Source organism: Hippopotamus amphibius, chromosome 15 (genome assembly GCF_030028045.1).
Source record: "Hippopotamus amphibius kiboko isolate mHipAmp2 chromosome 15, mHipAmp2.hap2, whole genome shotgun sequence".
Lineage (NCBI taxonomy): Eukaryota > Metazoa > Chordata > Mammalia > Artiodactyla > Hippopotamidae > Hippopotamus > Hippopotamus amphibius.
Window position 1 is genome coordinate 11,513,630 of NC_080200.1, and position 21,386 is coordinate 11,535,015.

The window sequence follows — 21,386 nt, forward strand, 5'->3', positions numbered from 1 at the left end:
AAATAAATTTTAAAAAATAAAGTTCTTTTGATATTGGGCAATGCCCCTGACCACCCAGATCTCTGTGACTTCAACACTGAAGGCATCAAAGTGGTCTACTAGCCCCCAAACACAAGGTATCTAATTCAGCCTCTAGATCAGGCAATCATAAGGGCTTTTAAAAACAACAACAACAACAAAAACATTTATTTATTTGGCTGTGCCAATTCTTAGTTCCAGCACACAGGATCTTCATTGTGGCATGCAGGATCTTTTGGTTGTGGCATGCGAACCCTTAGTTGTGGCATGTGGGATCTAGTTCCCTGACCAGGGGTCGAACCCGGGCCCCCTGCATTGGGAGCACAGAGTCTTAGGCACTGGACCACCAGGAAAGTCCCCATAAGGACCTTTAAGTCTCATTATACACAGCAGTCTATGGAAAGGATTGTCAATGCTATGGAAGAGAACCGCAAGAGAGAACATCATGAAAGTCTGGAAGGACTGCACAATCAAAGATGCCATCATTGTTATAGAAAAAGCCTTGAAAGCCACCAAGCCCAAAAGAGTAAATTCCTGCTGGAAAAAACTGTCCAAACGTTGTGCATGACCCCACAAGATTTAAGACAGCAAATCAAGGAAATCATGAAAGAGATTTGTGGGTATGGCAAAAAAAAAAAAAAAGTTGGGGGGTGGTGCTTGAAGGGTTTCAAGATATGGATCTTGGAGAAATTCAAGAGCTGGTAGACACCACACCGGAGGACTTAACAGATTACTTGATGGAGATGAGTGCTTCCAAATCATCGCCAGATGATGAAGAAGATGCAGAAGAAGCAGTGCCAGAAACAAACTGACATTAGACAACTGGAGAGTTTCAGTTATTGATGACTACTTTTGACTTCTTATTGATTTGTACACTTCTATGGTACAGGCACTGAAACTAAAGCAAATGGTGGAAGAAGAATTGGTACTATATAGAAACATTTTTAGAGAAATGAATAAGTAAGAGTCAGATAGAAATTACAATGTATTTCCATAAAATTACACCTATCCTGCCTTCTCTTCCACCTCCTCCATACCTCAGAGAGCTAGACCACCCCTTCCTGTTACTCTTCCTCTTCAGCCTACTCAACGTGAAGACAAGGATGAAGACCTTTATGATGATCCACTTCCACTTAATGAATAGTGAATATTCATCATAGTGGACAGTTAACCAACTTCGCTGGTGTGTGTGTGTGTGTGTGAAGGTCTTCATGTGAAAATCTAATAACTGTGGCAAGAACTGTATGATATGTTTTGTGTCACCATTGTCATCATGTCCTAAGTATTATCATCTGCAAGACTTGTATTGAAGTGGAAAGCCTATCCTTACATAAAGTGATACTTAATATAAAATTAATGATGTGTAAATTTTATCGCTGTTTTATAACTTTGCTTTCATACGTCTCTCTTGTAATTGGAGAAACTGTATTAGCCTATGATCAAGGTAAGTGTTTTCTTAAAACTATAACAGTTTTCAATATTGTATTATGAATATGACTATAATATGATAAAAATTTTGTAACAATTTGTTCAGTAGTATATAGGCTAGGCTACCATGAAGCAACTGTATCCATTACACTAGTCTACTATAAAGCAATCATATTGCCGTTTCTTTATCAATACATGAGTCATTATACTTACAAATAAATATGAATTTCTTTTTCACATCTTTTCATTTTTTTAAACATTTTTAAAAATTTATTATTTTTTGGCTGTGTTGGGTCTTTGCTGCGCACGGGCTTTTGCTAGCTGTTGCAAGCGGGGGCTCCTCTTCATTGCTGTGCGCAGGCTTTATCTTTTCATTTCTGATGTCATGTTAGTAATACGTATAACATCGCAGTGTTTTGTATGATGTAAGTATTGATGGAGGTACTGATAGACAATTCATCTTGTAAACAGAAGACATAAACTTATGGTATTGGTAAATACAGTACAGTACTGTAAATGTATTTTTCTTATGATTTTCTTAATATTTCCTTTTCTCTAGCTTACTTTCTTGTAATAATAGTATATAGTACATATTACATACAAAATATGTGTTAATCAGCTGTTTGTGTTATCAAGGCAACAGTAGTCTATTAATAAAGTTTTGGGGGAGTCGATGGTTATATGCAGATTTTTGACTGCCTGGGGGTCAGCACCCCTAACCCTTGCAGTATTCAAGGGTCAACTGTACTTGACAAACTCCAACACCCTCTCACGATAAAAACCCTCAGCAAACCAGGTATTGATGGAAATTTCCTTCGCATGAAAATGTGCATTTACGAAAAAATCACAGCTGATATTGTATTTAATTGGTGAAAAACTGGATGCTTTCCCCTGAATATCAGGAGGGAAACTGATATCTGCTATTATCATTTCTATTTGCCAATATCCTGTGGCTTTTAGCCAGAACAATTGTGCAATAAATAAATGAATGAAAAGGAAATAAAATGAATCCAGTTGGATCAGAGAAAGTAAAATGATCTCTGCATGCAGCTGATGTATCCTGTAAATAGAAAACTCTAAGGAATCCACTTTTTCAAAAAGCTATTAGAAATGATAATTGAGTTTGGCAAGGTTGTAGGGTACAAGATCAATATATAAAAATATATTCTATTTCTAATCACTTGCAACAAAAAATCAAAATGAAATTTTGTGTATATATATATATATAACTGATTCACTTTGCTGTACACCTGAAACTAACACAACATTGTAAACCAACAATGCCCCAATAAATTTTTTAATGAATAAAATAATTAGGACTGAATTTAACAAGAGATATCAAACAAAAACTCTGAAATCCACAAAACATTCTTGAGCAAAATTAATCAAGATCTAATGGTATAGGGATTTCCCTGGTGGTGCAGTGGTTCAGAATCCACCTGCCAATGCAGGAGACATGGGTTCGATCACTGGTCTGGGAAGATCCCACATACTACGGAGCACAGCCCATGCACCACAACTACTGAGCCTGTGCTCTAAAGCCTTCAAGCCACAACTGTTGAGCCCAGGCACTGCAACTACTGAAGCCCACATACCTAGAGCCCCTACTCCACAACAGGAGAAGCCACCGCAATGAGAAGACTGAGCAGAGCAACGAGGAGTAACCCCTGCTTGCCGCAGCTAGAGAAAGCCCACGCACAGCAACAAAGACCCAACACAGCCAAATTAAATAAGTAAATAAATAAGTAAATTTATACTGAAAAAAGGTCTAATGGTATAACCTCCCATGTACATACATTGGAAGACAATATTCTGAGATGGCAGTACTCCCCCAAGTGATCCACGGATTCAGTGTAATCTCTGTCAGAATCCCAAATGACTTCTTTATAGAAATTGTTAAACTTATAGAAATTTTTTAATTGTTTCAAAAATTCAGATAGATCTTAAGAAAAAAAAACAAAAATTCAGATAGAATTGCAAGGCATTCAGAATAGCCAAAACAATCTTGAAAGCAAAAAAATCAAGTAGGATTTATATTTTCTTATTTCGAAACTTTCTACTGAACACTGGTGATGAAGGTAGTGTGGTAATGACACAGGGGTGGACATTAAATCATTGGAATAGAATGAGATTTCATAAATAAACCCATCCATCTATGGTCAACCGGTTTTCTAACACAGTGCCAAGAATGGGGAAAGAATGTTCTTAAAAATTGGCACCAGCACAAGTGGATAGCCACATGCAAAAGAACGAAGCGGACATTTACATCACACCACATACAGTAATTTACCAAAATGGATCAAAGACCTAAACATAAGAGGTTAAACCTTAATACTCTTACAAAAAATGTAGGGACTACCGTGGCTGTCCAGTGGTTAAGACCCTGCACTTCCACTGCAGGTGACTCGAGTTCAATTCTTGGTTGAGGAACTATTCAAATATTTTCAAATTATTCAAAATGGCACCAAAAAAAAAAAGGCAATTTGGATTTAATCAAAATTAGTAACTTCTGTACTTCAGAGTATACTATCAAGAAAGTGAAAACACACGTTGGGACTCAAGTTTACTATTGTGGGAATATGGGATAGTGCAGCCACGTTAGAAAACAGTATGGCATGGGAATTCCCTGGCGGTCCAGTGGTTAGGACTCGGCACTTTTACTGCCGAGGGCCTGGCTTCGATCCCTGGTTGAGGAACTAAGACCCTGCAGGCCACATGGTGTGGCCAACAGACACACACACACACACACACAATGGCAATTCCTCAAAAACTATATACAAAGTTACCATGTGATCCAGCAGTACTATTTCCAGGTATATACCCACAGGACTCAGAGATTTCTACACCCATGTTCACAGGAGCATTATTCATGACCCAAAAGGTGGTAGCCACGGAAGAGGGGTGGGGTGGACGGTGAAGGGGAAGCTGGGACGAAGTGAGAGAGTAGCATTGACATATATACACTATCAAATGTAAAACAGATAGTGGGAAGCTGCTGCATAACAGGGAGATCAACTCAGGTGATGGGTGATGACTTAGATGGGTGGGATAGGGAGGGTGGGAAGGAGGGGATGTAGGGATATATGTATAAGTACAGCTGATTCACTTTGTTGTACAGCAGAAACTGGTACAACAGTGTAAAGCAATTATACTCCAACAAAGAGCTTAAAAGATGAGTGGTTAACAAAATTTTGTATGTACATGGGATGGAATATTATTCAGATTTAGAAAGGAAATACTGATATATGCCATAACATGGGTGAAACTTGAGGACATCATGCTAAGTGAAATAAGAGAGGACAACAACTATATGAATCCTTTTGTATGAAGTACCTAGAATAGTGAAATTCATAGAGACAGAAAGTAGAATGGTGGTTGGTAGGGCCTGGGGGAAGGGGAAATGGGGAGATGTTTAATACATACAGATTTTCAGTTTTGAAAGATGAAAATGCTTCTGAGACTGATCTCCCAGTGTCAGTGTACTTCTCACTACTGACCTGGACATTTGTAAATTTACATCTTGTAAACTTTTTTTTTTAATAAATTATTTTTGGCTGCGCTGGGTCTTTTGTTGTTGCGTATGGGCTTCCTCTAGTTACCACTAGCAGGGTCTACTCTTCATTGTGGTGCTCGGGCTTCTCTTGTTGCAGAGCACCAGCTCTAGGCGCGCGGCATGTGGGGTCTTCCCGGACCAGGGATCAAACCCATGTCCTCTGCGTTGGCAGGCAGATTCTTAACCACCGTGCCACCAGGGAAGTCCCAAGATGTAAACTTTATAGTTTGTGTTAAATATTAAAATTTTAAAGCAAGAGAGGGAAAACATAATCCACAGAATGGAAGAAAGTTTTGCAAATAAAATATCTGATAAGGGATTTGTATTGAAAGTATATAAAGAACTCTAATAACTCAATAAGTCAAATAGCCCAATTTTAAAATATGAATGTTAATAGACATTTTTAAAGGAAAATGTACAAATGGTCAAGAACACCCTAAAAATGCTTTCACTAGCCATCAAAGAAATTCAACTTCACAGCCACTAGGATGGCTGGAATTAAAAAAGTGAGATAAGTTTTGTGGATGGTATGGAAAAACGAACTCTCAACCACTGCTGGTGGGAGTATAAAATGGTGCAATGACTTTGGAAAACAATCTGACAATTCCTCAGAAATTAAACCTAGAATTACCATATGACCCATCAATTCATTCCTAGGTATACGCCCAATAGAAATGAGAATATGTCCAAACAAAAACTTGAACATGCAAGTTTATTGCAGTATTATTCATAATAGCCAAAAGGTAAAAACAAACTAAATGTCTGTTAAGGAATGAGTAAATAAAATGTTTTACGCATACAGTGGAATATTATTTGGCCATAAAGATGAATGAGGTAGCCATACACGCTACAACATAGATGTTCCTTCAATAAGTTATGCTAAGCAACTTAAGTCAATTACAAAGACAATATATCATATGATTCCACTCATATGTAAATCCAGAACAGGAAAATCTATAGAAGCAGAAAGATTAGATGTTGCCTACAACCGTGGCTTGGAAAAGGAAGATGGGAAGATAGGGAAGTGACTTCTAAAGGGTACCAAGATTTCTTTCAGAGGTTACAAAAATGTGCAAAACTTATGGTGCTGATTGCACATATCTGAATATACTGAAAACCACTGAATTGTACACATTAAAGGAATGCAGTGTATGGAATGTGTATTTTACCTCAAGAAAACTATTCAGATAAATAAATGCATTAGAAGTTTTGAACTCGTGTTAAGCATATTAAAAGTTTTCAAGTATATCCCACATTTCCAAAACTTTTTATTTTTTTGTTATATTGGTGAAAATAGTAACTGGATTGCCTTAGGGATATCACTGCCATTTACATTTCAAAATCTCTAGGCACACACTATGAAACTAACTTTCCTTCTAGTGTAAAATGTATACATGAGAATATTATTGAGCACATCTCACAACTTATGGTTGGTGGCGAGGGCTGTTTGCGGGCGAAGGCTGCATGGTTCAACCTTCCCACTAGAGTCAAGTGCTTGGGAGGCCATGGGATCCTTAAGCTGAAAACCACATGTACGGTGGACCCCTCAAAGCTGTCAACAAAGATAAAAATGGAGCCAGGCTCTTTACTATAAATGCTGAGGTCATTTTTCAGTGTGTTTGTAATCAAGGGTCACAGTGCCATGAGTGGCCTCAAAGCCTGTGCCAACCATTGCCCGGGGGAGGACCTCAGACCCTCTTTTCCCAGTTGGCCTGACCTGGGCTCCCCTCTTGCTTTAGACAAGGACGTCGGTTGTTCTGGAATCTGACTCTGGAATTCCTGACGCACACCTGCATCACCGGGGCAGAAAAACCTGAGGAAGACGCCACTATCTTCCTCAGCGTGCTTTAAAAGCAAACGTCACTGGTAGGGAGGGATTCCCACCCACTTGTGGAAACTGGTTCTGCTCAATCATGTGACCTCCCGACCTGTTGTCGTTCAGGAAAAGGGGGCGGGTACTTTGCGAGCTGTCCAATCAGGGGCGCAGCAGGGGAAAGTGGGTGGGCCACGCTCTGCAAAGCGCGTGGACGCCTATGGCCACGCTCCGCATGGCGTCTCACGTGCACTTAAGCGGCTCAGGTTTGTCGGCTGCAGGGTCAATAGGTGCTGCGGGGTCAATAGGTGCTGCAGGGCCCGCGAGAGGCTACGGTGTGACGCCGGAGGACCCCAAAGCTAGGAAACGGTGAGTGCGCTGGGCCAGGTGTCCCAGGACAGGGAAGAGGGACAGTCGGAACTGGCCGTGGCGGGACGCGGGCCTCCCCAGACTCTGCGGATCCGAGTCTGCAGGGGGCGCCGCTTAGACCACAGTACCTCCGGTTCGCAGCGGCGGGGCGTGGTCGGCAGCCTGGACGCCGGGCGTCCTGTCCCGTCGCTGCAGGAGGTAACTTACACCTGGAGCCTCTCTGGGCAGCTCTGCGCCCCGCATCTCTCCTAGAACGTGTGGTGACCGCGCGGAGGGTGATCAGGGGGCAGTCGTGACTCCGTCTCCATGCGTGGGAGGAGCTGTGGTCCTTGGGCGGGTGTTGAGGGGATCCCAGTCCCCCCTTTCTTGCCGGGGGCACCCGTTTTCTCCTGAGTTTTCCAGGTGTTTGGAGAGCAGAGTCTCAAATTCAGGACCCAAGTTCACTTCCCAATTAGCTCTTCCTACAGGACCCAGGTTAACTTCCAGATTAGCTCTTCCTAAAATTGGCAGTAAATCTAAATTTCCAGATCCTTCTCACTCCCAAAGCCAACTTTTCCTCTTCAATTCAGAGCATCATTATTAACTCTTTCTTCTCTGTGGTGCATTTCAAGCATACCCAATGTTTCAATTGTTTATCCTTTTTCTGAAGAGTTGTGGGTGACTCTTTTTTTAAGGATTTATGTTTGCTGTGGATATTTTCCATGAGAGGAAATCTGAGAATAACAACCTTCAACTGAAACCCTGTAACTGCGATTGGGACTTGAACCTGGGGTCTTTAAACTGAGATCACACACCTGGTCTCGGGGCTTAATGAAGCTCAGGTTCTTGATGTCTCACCGCAGAAAGAATTCAGTGAGAGATAAAGTGATAGGTAAGAGGTGGATTTATTTAGAGAAACACATACTCCACAGAGTGTGGGCTGTCTCAGAAGGTGAGAGTGGTACCAGATTATGAGGTTGTCAATTTTTATAGGGGTGGGTAATTTCATAGGCTAATGAGTGGGAGGAGTTTTCGAGCTATTTTGAAGAAGGGGTGGGACTTCCAGGAATTGGGCCACCGCACACGTTTTGACCTTTATGGTGGGCCTTGGAACTGTCATGGTGCCTGTGGGTGTGTTACAATGAGTGTATAGGAGGCTCAAGGTCTAGTGGAAGTCAGCTTATCCACCATCTTGGAGGTATTTGGTTGGACTGAGTTTGTCATGTCCTAAGGCTATGTCGTTGTTTTAAAAGTTCTAGGGAGGGTGGGGGGGGGGGAGTTGAGGAAGGGAGGGAATATGAGGATATGTGTATAAAAACAGATGATTGAACTTGGTGTACCCCCCCAAAAATAATAAATAAATTAAAAAATTAAAAAAAAAAAAGTTGTGCGCTGCCACCTTCCCTCCTGTTTCAGAACTACATTGTATGAAATCCTTGTGCCTCTCCTCCCAGGATATTTTCTGGGCACAGACATCCTATGGGAAGTCCTTTGGGGGGAGGTTCCTCCTTTGGAGGAAATATTCTTGTATTACATTGTGTTAAAAATTCTTGTTTCTGTTCTTCCTTCCCTGAGCAGGTGTAGTAATATTCTGAGGTCTGTTCTTTTGTTTTGGTTTGGTTTTTGGGGGCGGGGGGTTCAAATGCAATTCCAGGGTTTAGGCTTGAGATGTTCAAGTACAATTTTTTAAATAATTTTTATTGAAATATAGTTGATTTACAATAGTTTCAGATGTACAGCGAAGTGATTCAGTCATATATATACACATATATATGTGTATATATGTATCAACATATGTATATATATATATGCTTTTTAGACCCTTTTCTATTATGGGTTATTCATATTGAGTATAGTTTCCTGTGCTATACAGTAGGTCCTTGTTGGTTATGTATTTTATATATAGTAGTGTGTATATTTTAATCCCAAGCTCCTAGTTTATCCCTTTCCTAATTATTTGTTTATAAAACAATTTCTTGCTGTAGAGATAATACTTAATAGCATTATTTTCTGAGTAATAGGTACTTAGGGGTTTTCTTGTTGAACTAGAAAAATGCCTTACAATTTTCTTCCCTTCTTTCTACATAAACATTAGGTTTGTATGATTTTGCTGGATTCTTTTTTTTTTAATTTTTTTTTTTTTGGCACACGGGCTTCCGCGGCATGTGGGATCTTCCTGGAGCTAGGATCAAACCTGTGACCTCTGCATTGGCAGGCAGATTCTTAACCACTGCACCACCTAGGGAGCCCTGATTTTGCTGGATTCTTCAACCACTGGATTTGTGTCATTTAGAATAGCATCAGTGCGGTCCAAAGCAATGTGACTGGGAGCAGAGGCTTGAGCTCAGTGACCCAAGGTGAAGCCCCCTTGAGGCTGCAAAGGGAAGTACTAGAAGGCCCAGTTGGTTCTTCTGGGGGAGCCCAGCAGGTGTCCTGCCTGCTCACTCACACCCACCATGGAAGGAGCCTTTAAGCTGAGAGAAGCTACAGAGCCCTGGAAAGCTGGGGATACAAGTGCACATGGCAGAAGGGGTTTGTAGGGTGATGGGATGGTGATTCCCTTTTGAGGTTGTAACTGTGGTTCCCTCCGGGTCTGTTTCTAGGCATAGGTTGGAGTTTTGCATCCACTGTGTAGCTGCACTCAGAGTGTAATTGAGAAAGTCTGTGACAGTAAGTTCTGTGTCCTGGGTTAGGGGTCATGAATTTGGGAGTTCATTTGGGTCAGAACCTTAAGTTGAATTCTGCTGCATTTTCTCACTGTGGGGATGGAAGGCTAAGAAAGAGAGTGGTTCCCTTACTCCCTGGGGAGAGGAGGGCCTGTGGAGCTCCCAGAGTCCATTCCTGTGGCTGCTCAGGTGCCCCCACCCTCCTCCACCAGGGACTGACCTGGTGCAGCTGTTCTGTCTCAACCAGGAAAGCCTAGCGTGTGTTAAACTTTCTGAATGTGGCTCCTTCTCTCCTGTGGGCTGCTCGTCTGTGCGGATTCCACTATCTGTTTCTTTCCTCTGGATTCTTTTATCCATTGAATAGTGCAGCCCTTTGGCTTTGGTTTCCCTGAGCACTTTGTAATTAATTCCCTATGTGAGAAATAACATTTTTAGTTTCTTGAGCTTGAAAAAAAGTCTAAGTTGATTGAGAGACGTGATGTCAGTAAGGCAAGAAAATTGTGGAACTAAGTAGAGTTTTTGTTCCTTTTAGGAAAGAGAACCTCAAGATATGAGATGAATGTATTTACGTTTTCAAGTATGTGTTTCATCTTGTCAGTGTTTGTGCATGTCCTTAGAGAATATTGAAATTTAAAAGGCTAAAGCAGGGAATTCCTTGGCAATCCAGTGGTTAGGACTCTGTGCTTCCACTGCCGGGGCCTGGGTGCAATCCCTGCTCAGAGAACTAAGATCTCACAAGCTGTGCAGCACAGCCAAAAAAAAAAAAAAAAAAGCTGAAATAATTGATGTGAGGACAGCCAATCAAAGCTTACATAAATCTTTTTTGAGATTTTATTTTATTTTTTAGCTCTTTATTGGAATATAATTGCTTTACATTGTTGTGCCAGTTTTTGAGGTACACCAAAGTGAGTCAACTGTATTTATACATATATTTCCCTATCCCCTCCCTCCCACCCTTCCTATCCCAGCCCTCTAAGTCATCCCCCATCATCGAGTTGATCTCCCTGTGTTATGCAGCAACTTCCCACTAGCTATCTATTTTACATTTGGTAGTGTATATATGTCAGTGCTACTCTCTCACTTCGTCCCAGCTTCCCCTTCGCCCCCCGCCACATGAATCTTTGAAAATTTTACTGCATTTAAAGAACTAAACCCAAATCCTTGTTTCATTATAATGTTGTATTTATTTCTGAAAATACCAACCCCCCCCCATGTGAGATATAGGGAAAGGACAAACTAGGATGCATTTTGTCATTTTAGTTAGCAAGGGATTTGAAATTTTTCATTTTGTATGGTTTATACTTTTGTAACCATTAGTGTTTAAAGGAATTAAATCTTTTTGGGGGGGGCATAAGAGAGTTTTATTATTAATGGTGTATGCTTCTATAGACAATGACTTGATATTTTGAAAGGTAATCATGTAGCGCAATTAACCCAGGTTCTACGCAGAATAGAATTAAAATAATATGGCGTATAATTTGTTTTGACCCCTTTAGAAAGTTGTGCAGAATAGTTGGTATTGACATAAAACAGGAAAAAAATTAACTCAAAAGGAAATAAGCTATTCTCGATCATATTGCCAATAGAGAGGTTTAATGGAATATCCTAAAGGAATTAAATCTTAACAATGGTTTCCTATGTATAAAAGTTAAAATTAAAGAAAGACTAATAAATAGTAAAACATGGTGTATATGTTTTTCTCTGCTTATTTTCAATAAACCTGTGAGATACAAAACTCTAACTTAAGCAGAGTCGCTGCCCACCTATCCTGGTCCCCTCCAGCACTGTTACTTCAGCCACTGCAAATACACAGTTTTAATCGTTTCTTGAGCTTCCTGTTAATGTTTCTTTATATGAAAACAAGCCATTGTGAATGCATGTTTTTCATACCCAAGCTTGTCCTTATAATGAGTAGTCACGCTCCACGTTTTAAAAAATTTATTAAAGTATAGTTGGTATACAATGTTGTGTTAATTTCTGCTGTACAGCAAAGTGATTCACTTATACATATATATATAAATTTTGTATTCTTTTTCATTATGGTTTATCACAGGATAGTGAATATAGTTCCCTGTGCTGTACATAGGACCTTGTTTTTTTATCCATTCTGTAATAATAGTTTGCATCTGCTAACCCCAAACTCCCAGTCCCTCCCTCCCCGACACCCCCTCCCACTTGGCAACCTCAAGTCTGTTCTCTATGTCTGTACAGACTCCACATTTTTTGATGTTTACTGACAGCTTACCCCTCACCTCTCTCTTCCCCTTGTGTCTACACCTGGAAAAGCTAATGACAAAGTCTACAGTCCTCTGGCATTAGTTTCACATTCCAGCCACCCAAGCCCCTGTCTGTGTGCGGAACTCTTATCCTGGCCCCACCCCTGACAGTTTCTTTGCTTGACCAAAGAATCTTTGGTTCTAACCCTGAACCTTCTCCTGGGCCTATCTGTGTAGTTCCTTGCGAAATCCGGTTTTAGCAGAAACCCTGTTACGTCAGTTAAACCAGAATTCCCCACCTCCCCATATCTAATCTCCTTCTTTATCTGATTGGGTTCCTACACCCCCACCGTTGCTCAGGTGATGTGTGATCACCCTGGCCTGACTTCAGTAAGAATCCTGTTAGGTCAGTTTATCCAGACCCACTGACCCCTGGTTTTTCTTTTAGTAATTTTCCATCCACTGACCCCCACCTTGCTCTCCGGCCATGAAATCCCACTTCCACGTGTTGTATTCAGAGTTGAACCCAGTCTCATTTCTCACCAGTTGTGAAATCCTGTCTCAGTGGTCTCTGTACCTGTCCCAGTGCTTCTGGATAAAATCTGCTTTACCTCTTTGACAAGTGTCATTGAATATTTTTTCTTTAACACCCCCTAGCCACGATAAAAATCCAGGGCAGACTCCCCTGAAGCCATTTCAGAGCTGCTTGAGGCCAGCCCTGCCCTCCCCTCAAGACCTCAGTTATGTGGGTCATAGACTTTTTTTTTTTTTTTTTTTTTTTGGCCTCATCGTGTGGCATGCAGGATCTTAATTCCTTAACCAGGGATTGAACCCACGCCCCTTGCATTGGGAGTGCTGTCTTAACCACTGGACCACCAGGGAAGTCCCGATCATAGGCTTTTCCTTACCCTGAGTGTGTGTGTGTGTTTGCATGACATGCCATTATCAGTCTCAACATGGGAACCAGACTTCTGCAGGTGACAAGAAAAATTGATGCCGTGAGCAGCATGGCCAGACGTGACCACCACCTGTGGGTTTGTCTTCTCCTGCTCTGACTTGCTCGCCTGTTCTGCTGTCTGATGGTGGCCAGTGCTGTGGGCTGTTGGGTGCCGGGGACCTCGTGCTGTGAGCTGTGCTGCCCTGTGTTCCATTGTTGACCCTACCAAGCCTCAGTTTTAGATTCAGCTGACCAGTTGGTAGTTTCGAGAATTGCTAGGCTTTGGGGAACAGCAGTATGGGATTGGGGCCCTCATTGAATTAGTCCTGGGTTGATATCTTTGCCAGAATTTATCTGTGTGTTAGATAGAGCAAAGCCATGACAGAGGCAGTATTGGCCCCGACATACCCCAATGAGGTGTTAGAGAGACAGACTCTGCCCTATGGGAGAGGTGGCTCCATTGATTTTTTATTTTTTAATATTTATTTATTTATTTATTGGTTGCATTGGGTCTTTGTTGCTGCGCACAGGCTTTCTCTAGTTATGGCGAGTGGGGGCTACTCTTCGTTTTGGTGCTGGGGCTTCTCATTGCAGTGGCTTCTCTTGTTGTGGAGCACGGGCTCTAGGCGCACAGGCTTCAGTAGTTGCAGAATGTGGGCTCCAGAGCACAGGCTCAGTAGTTGTGGCACACGGGCTTAGTTGCTCTGTGGCATGTGGAATCTTCCTGGACCAGGGATTGAACCTGTGTCCCCTGCATTGGCAGGCAGATTCTTAACCACTGCGCCACCAGGGAAGTCCCTCCATTGAGTATTGCTCTTGAAAGAATAGTCATTTAAAAAGAGAAGGGGAAAGGCAGCCAATCTGCCCTCCTAATACCAGAGGGCGCATCAGGACCCTTAAGTACCTCTGTTGCTGCCCCTGCCTCTACTGCAGCAAAGCTCCAGACCCTCACAGTTACAGGGGGCAACACCCATGGCATCCTTGCGGCACAGGATTAGTTCAAACCAACTTAAGCCTGGGGTCCTAAACCCTGTAAAGCAACCAGTTGTCATGGAGGAGACCCCTATTCCTGATGGCACTAATGTGAGGCCCTCTGGAGGGAAAAATTTTATTTTATAACAGCCAGGGTAGAGAGGTCACCCTCTCCCCTGAAGTGTATACAGTGACTGATAAAACAAGACAAGGAGGGACAGGAGAGAGGAAACAAATGAAAAAATACTGAAACAAAGGTCCACAATTTGACCCAACTAGAAATCTAAAACATACTAAAAGAATTTACACAACACGAAAGATAAAGGGGCACTGTTTGGTTTCTGGGGCCTCTACAACATAGTTTCTGAAATAATTTTGTCATCTGCTATATTCTATTGATTCACAAACTTTCATGCAAATAATACTGGGTCTCAAATTACAGTTACATTAGAATCCCACTAAACTTAAGGAAGGTAAGACAGGGGCTTCCCTGGTGGTCCAGTGGTTAGGAATTCATCTTGCAACGCAGAGGACACCGGTTCCATCCCCGGTCGAGGAACTAAGATCCCACATACCACCGGGCAGCTAAGCCCGTGCACCACAACTAAAGAGTCCGCATGCTGCAGCTACGGAGCCCACGCACTCTGGAGTTCATGTGCCACAACTAGAGAGAAGCCCACACATGGCAATGAAAGATCCCATGTGCCACAACTTAGACCCAACGCAGCCAAAAATTAAAAAAAAAGAAAAGGGCAAGGTAAGATAATCTCTAAGTATCTCAGATCCCCAATAATCTTAGAGGAGTTACTGAATATAAAAGAGGGGAAAAATAAGCATGCCTCACCTTAACCATCAGCCAACTGTTCTCTTGCCTAAAGACCCCCATGGTCATAGGACTCATTTGTCCTAAAGTGTAATGAACAGGAAAGCTCTAGACCAATGATTCACAAATTAAAATTAAATAATGTTTTTGCCAATTCCAATTGGCTTAACAGAATGGTACCCCACAAATTTATGCCCCAGGTAAATAATATAATATGTGCCAAAGTAAATTAAACAGGTCCTTGAAGGATTGAAAACCATTACAAGAAATTATTTAGTGAAGAGGTCATTACCAGCGCTTCTCCATTACACAGCTGCATTTCGCCTGTTCTAAAACCTGAAAAGAACGAATGACACTTGGTACAACCACTGTGCAAAACAGTATGGAGGTTGCTTAAAAACTAGAAATAGAACTAACATATGATCCAGCAATCCCATTCCTGGGTATATATCTGGAAAAAAAATCATAATTCGAAAAGATATATGCACCCCAATGTTCATTGCAGCACTATTTACAATAGCCAAGACATGGAAGCACCCTAAATGCCTATCAACAGAGGAATAGATAAAGAAGATGTGGTACAAAAAAAAAAAGATGTGGTACATATATACAATGGATTATTACTCTGCCATAAAAAAAGAATGAAATAATGCCATTTGCAGCAACGTGGATGGACCCAGAGATTATCATACTAAATGAAGTAAGTCAGACAGAGACAAATATCATAATTTAATTTTAAAAAATGATGCAAGTGGAATCTAATTTTTTAAAAAATGATAGAAATGAACTTGTTTACCAAACATAAACAGACTAACAGATATCAAAACAAACTTATGGTTACCAAAGGGGAAATGTGGCGGGGAGGAATAAATCACGAGTTTGGGATTAATATATTTAAGATAGATAACCGACAAGGACCTACTCTATAGCACAGGGAACTCTACTCAATATCTGTGATAATCTATGTGAGAAAAGAATCTGAGAAAGAATGAATATATCATATATATAATTCAGTCAGTGTACACCTGAAATACAATGTTGTAAATCAACTATGCTCCAATAAAATTTAAAAAGAAAAAGAATGAATGACACCTCACAGTTTGTACAAACCCCTATACCCAGTCCCCAACATTATGGAATTACTGACTCCATCCAATCAGCAGCTGGTAAATATCCTGCTCTCACAGATTTGGTTAAGTCTGTTGTGTTCAGTGCCTATTTCAGTAGTTTCTCAGCTTCATTTGGCCTTCACCTCTTAAGGGACGTGATACACTTTTACCTAGTTAACCTTGGGGAACCTGAACACCATTGTCACTGCACACAGTCTCTGAGGGCAGAATGTGAGCTGTATCCACCTTGCTCCAGGAGCACAGGTATGACATTACATTAATGACATTCTCCTCTGCGGAAGTTCATTTGGGGACATACAAATATTGAAAAAAGGAGCTCATGGAAAGTGGATGAGTCATTAGCCCCTCCATAAGTAAGGCCCTGACACTTTGATTAAATTCCAAAAAATTATGTGGTAAACAAGGGGCTGTTCCCTCCCTGACGCTGTGAAGAAATAGCTTTTGTCCTCCTTAGCACCCACAGAATCTCCTAAGTTGTTCTGATGTTTGGAAGGCAACTTTTTCTTTCCTTACAAATTTTACTTCTGTGCAAGTAACTCCCCACCTTGGCCCACATTTTATGCCATTAGAGCTGTAATGGGGCTCTCCTGAAAACAGAGATTCTCCCAGAACCTGAGCACGTGACCCTCTACCCAGCTGTCCATTATGCTTTCAGTCCTGGAAGCAGTCCCCCATGAACTCAGCATGGCTACTAAGACCTTGAGATATGATGGAGCCCAACCTGAGCTCTCTGGCATAGCCTACCTGCAGGAGGAGGCACCCTTCCCCTCCTAAGTCCCTTGCTAGGTGCCATAGTTCTGGAAGAGGTCACTTTTCATCATTCAGTGTGATGTTACCTGTAGGCTTGTCATAGACAGTTTTATTGTTTTTGTTTTTTTTAGGTTTTTTTTAAAATGTTTTTTATGGCTTTTTTGTTGGTTTTTTTAATGTTTTTAAAAATTTTTTTATTTTTTGGCTGCATTGGGTCTCTGTTGCTGTGTGTGGGCTTTTTCTAGTTGCAACAAGTGGGGGCTACTCTTCATTGCGGTGCACAGGCTCCTCATTGTGGTGGCTTCTCTTGTTGCGGAGCATGGACTCTAGGTCCTTGGGCTTCAGTAGTTGCAGCATGTGGACTCAGTAGTTGTGGCGCACAGGTTTAATTACCCCGAGGCATGTGGGATCTTCCCCAACCAGGGATTGAACCCATGTCCCCTGCATTAGCAGGCGCATTCTTAACCACTGCACCACCAGGGAAGTCCCATGTATGGTTTTTGTTATGTTGAGGTATATCCATTCTATACCTAATTTGCTTAGAGTTTTTATCATGAAAAAATGTTAAATTTTGTCAAGTGCTTTTTCAGCATCTATTGAGATGATCATATAATTTTTTCCTTTATTTTGTTAATTTGGTGTAACATATTTATTGATTTGTGTATGTTGAACCATCCTTACATCCCAGGGATAAATCTACTGGTTCATGTTGCATAAGCCTTCTAATGTGCTGCTGAATTTGGTTTCTTCTATTTTGTAGAGGATTTTTTACATCTATGTTCATCAGGGATATTGGCCTGTAATTTTCTCTTCTTGTAGTGTCCTTGTCTGGCTTTGGTATCAGGGTAATGCTGGCCTCATAAAATGAGTTTGGAAGTGTTCCCTTCTCTCCAAGTTGTTGCAAGAGTTTGAGAAGTATTGGTATTAATTCTTCTTTAAATTTTTGGTAGACTTCATCACTGAAGCCATCTGGTTCTGGACTTTTTTGGGAGGCTTTTGCTTACTGATTCAACCCCCTTACTCATTATTTAGCTGTTCATATTTTCTATTTTCATGATTTAGTCATAGTAAGTTGTATATTTATAAGAATTTATTTAATACTTCTAGACTATCCAATTTGTTAGCATATAATTATTCATAGTAATCTTTTATGATCCTTTATATTCCTCTTGTACCCCTTATTATTCCTTCTGTTTCATTTCTGATTTTATTAATTTGAATCTTTTCTCTTTTTTCTTAGTCTAGCTAATGGTTTGTCTATTTTGTTTATCTTTTCAAACAACCAATTCTTAGTTACTTTGACTAGTTTTATACTTTCATGTGTTTTCACATTACTGATTAGCATCCTTTCATTTCAGTTTGAGGAAATCCCTATAGCATTTCTTATAAGGCAGGTGTAGTGGTGATGAATCTCCCTCAGCTTTTGTTTGCTTGCAAAAGTCTTTCTGTTTCCTGCATTTCTGAAGGATGGCTTTGCTGAGTAAAACTTTCTTGGTTGGCAGTTTCTTTCAGCTGTTTGCATATGTCACGTTACTCTCTTAGGTCCTCAGGGTTTCTGCTGAGAAATCTGTTGATAGTCTATTGGGGTTCCCTTTATGTGATGTATCACTTTCCTGCTCTTACTTTCAAAATTCTCTTTATTTTATTTTTTTAATGCTACAATTCAGGTAAAATGAAATTTGAGTGCAATACTGCTTATTTCCATGCTGTTCACATTTTTCAGTGTCATGATGAAAACCACTCCCCAGATCCCTGGTGAATTTGCAGTCTTGTGAGATTTTGGTTGTTTGTTTAGTTTTTTTCAACCTCTTAAAGTCTGCTGTGGAAAATCCTTCCTATTGTGTTTTGTTAGTGGTTAGGGGTACCACATGCCTTTAGCAATACTGAATTTTCTACCAGTAACCTCAAGACAACTGAGAAAATAAACTGGGACGTTGACTTTGTTTAAATCTCATTCATTTTGTCTTTCTCTTTCTCCAGTCTCCTTCAAAATTATTGTCTTCCGTTATACATGTTTCCCCAAATAAAATTCTCTTTATGTTTGATTTTTTTTTAAGATTTTTGTTTTTGATGCCGACCAATTTTAAAGTCTTTATTGAATTTGTTAAAACATTGCTTCTGTTCTATGTTTTGGTTTTTTGGCCACGAGGCATGTGGGATCTTAGCTCCCAGACCAGGGCTCAAACCTGCACCCCCTGCATTGGAAGCTGAAGTCCTAACCACTGGACCGCCAGGGAAGTCCCTGTCTTTGATTTTTAATAGTTTGATTATAATGCATCTTCTTTAAAAATTATTTATTTATTTATTTATTTATTTATTTGGCTGCATTGGGTCTTTGTTCCTGCATGCGGGCTTTCTCTAGTTGCAGTGAGCAGGGGCTACTCTTTGTTACGGTGCATGGGCTTCTCAGTGCGGTAGCTTCTCTTGTGGAGCACAGGCTCTAGGTGCGTGGACTTCAGTAGTTGTGGCTCACAGGCTTAGTTGCTCCACAGCATGTGGGATCTTCCCAGACCAGGGATCAAACCTGTCTTCCCTGCGTTGGCAGGCGGATTCTTAACCACTGTGCCACCAGGGAAGTCCTATGATGTGTTTTTATGAAGCCTTCTTTGGGTTCAGACTGTTTAAGGATATTTGACCTGGATGTCCATATCTCTCCCAGTATTTGGAAAGTTTCCAGTCATTATTTCTTTAAATAAGCTTTTTACGCTTCTCCCTCTCTTCTCCTTATGGGCATTTCATAATGCATATATTATTTCCTTTGCTGGGGTCCCATAATTCCCATAAGCTTTCTTCATTCCTTTTCATCCTTTCTTCTTTTGATTTTCTCCTCTAACTGAACAATTTCAAATGAACAGTCTTCAAGTTCACAGATTCTTGTGATTCATCAAGTCAGCTCTTGAAGCTCTATTACATTTTTCAATTCACTTATTGTATTCTTCAGCACCAGAATTTCTGTTTAGTTCTTTAGGATTTCTATCAGTTGAACATCTCACTTTGTGTATTGTTTTTTTTTTTTTTATGAACTTTTATTGACATACAGTTAACAGACAATAAACAGCATATATTTAGAGTGTATAATTTGGTATCCCAATCTCCCAATTCATTCCCCCCCAACCCTCCCTGCTTTCCACACTTGGTGTCCATATGTTTGTTCTCTACATCTGTGTCTCTATTTCTGCCTTGCATTTCCTCTTTCATAGTTGTTAGCATTTGCTTTATGTATTGAGGTGCTCCTGTATTGGGTGCATATATATTTATAATTGTTATTTCCTCCTCTTGGATGGATCCCTTGATCTTTTTGTAATATCCTTTCTTGTCTCTTGTAACATTTTTTATTTTAAAGTCTATTTTATCTGATATGACTGTTGCTACTCCAGCTTTCTTTTGATTTTCATTTGCATGGAATATCTTTTTCCATCCCCTCACTTTCTGTCTGTATGTGTCCCTAGGTCTGAAGTGGGTCTCTTGTAGACAGCATATGTATGGGTCTTGTTTTTGTATCCATTCAGCCAGTCTGTGTCTTTTGGTTGGTGCATTTAGTCCATTTACATTCAAGGTAATTGTCGATATGTATGTTCCTATTACCATTTTCTTAATTGTTTTGTTTTTGTTTCTGTAGGTCCTTTTCTTCTCTTATGTTTCCCACTTAGAGAAATTCCTTTAGCATTTGTTATAGGGCTGGTTTGGTGGTGCTGAATTCTCTTAGCTGTTGCTTGTCTGTAAAGCTTTTGATTTCTCCATCAAATCTGAATGAGATCCTTGCTGGGTGGAGTATTCTTGGTTGTAGGTTCTTCCCTTTCATCACTTTAAATATATCATGCCACTCCCTTCTTGCTTGCGGAATTTCTGCTGAGAAATCAGCTGTTAACCTGATGGGAGTTCCCTGGTGTGTTATTTGTTGTTTTCCCCTTGTTGCTTTTAATAACTTTTCTCTGTCTTTACTTTTTGTCAGTTTGACTACTGTATGTCTTGGCGTGTTTCTCCTTGGGTTTCTCCTGCCTGGGACTCTCTGCGCTTCCTGGACTTGGGTAGCTATTTCCTTTCCCACGTTAGGGAAGTTTTCAACTATAATCTCTTCCAGTATTTTCTCAGGTCCTTTCTCTCTCTCTTTTCCTTCTGGGACCCCTATAATGCGAATGTTGGTGCGTTTAACATTGTCCCAGAAGTCTCTTAGGCTGTCTTCAGTTCTTTTCATTCTTTTTTCTTTATTCTTTTCTGCATCAGTGATTATCACCATTCTGTCTTCCAGGTCACTTATTCGCTCTTCTGCCTCAGTTAATCTGCTATTGGTTCCTTTCAGTCTATTTTTCATTTCAGTTATTGTGCTGCATGTCTCTGTTTGTTTGCCCTTTAATTCTTCTTGGTCTTTGGTAAACTTTTTGATCTTTGCATCCAGTCTTTTTTCAAAGTCCTAGATCGTCTTCACCATCATTATTCTGAACTCTTTTTCTGGAAGGGTGCCTATCTCCTCTTCGTTTAGTTGTTTTTCTGGGGTTTTATCCTGTCCCTTCATCTGGTACAAAGTCTTATGCTTTTTCATTTTCTCTGTCTTTCTGTGGCTGTGTTTTTCAGTTCCACAAGACGAAATACTGCTGATACAGCTTGATACTGCTGTCTGCCGTCTTGTGGAGGAAGCTATCTAGTGTGTATTGTTTTGGTTTTCTTTTGTTGTTGTTTTTTTTTTTTAATTTATTTTTTTGGCTGTGTTGGGTCTTTTTTTGCTGTGTATGGG

At 40.6% G+C, this 21,386-nt stretch overlaps 1 protein-coding gene across 1 annotated transcript in view; it reads left to right on the forward strand.

The window, feature by feature from the left end:
* Positions 1-7,104: 7,104 nt before the first annotated feature.
* LOC130837389 (zinc finger protein 791-like) overlaps positions 7,105-21,386 on the forward strand; it is a 47,521-nt gene continuing 33,239 nt past the window's right edge. Inside the window, exon 1 of the mRNA XM_057710290.1 lies at positions 7,105-7,181. The gene's annotated coding sequence lies outside the window, so the exon portion shown is untranslated. The remainder of the gene's footprint in view (positions 7,182-21,386) is intronic.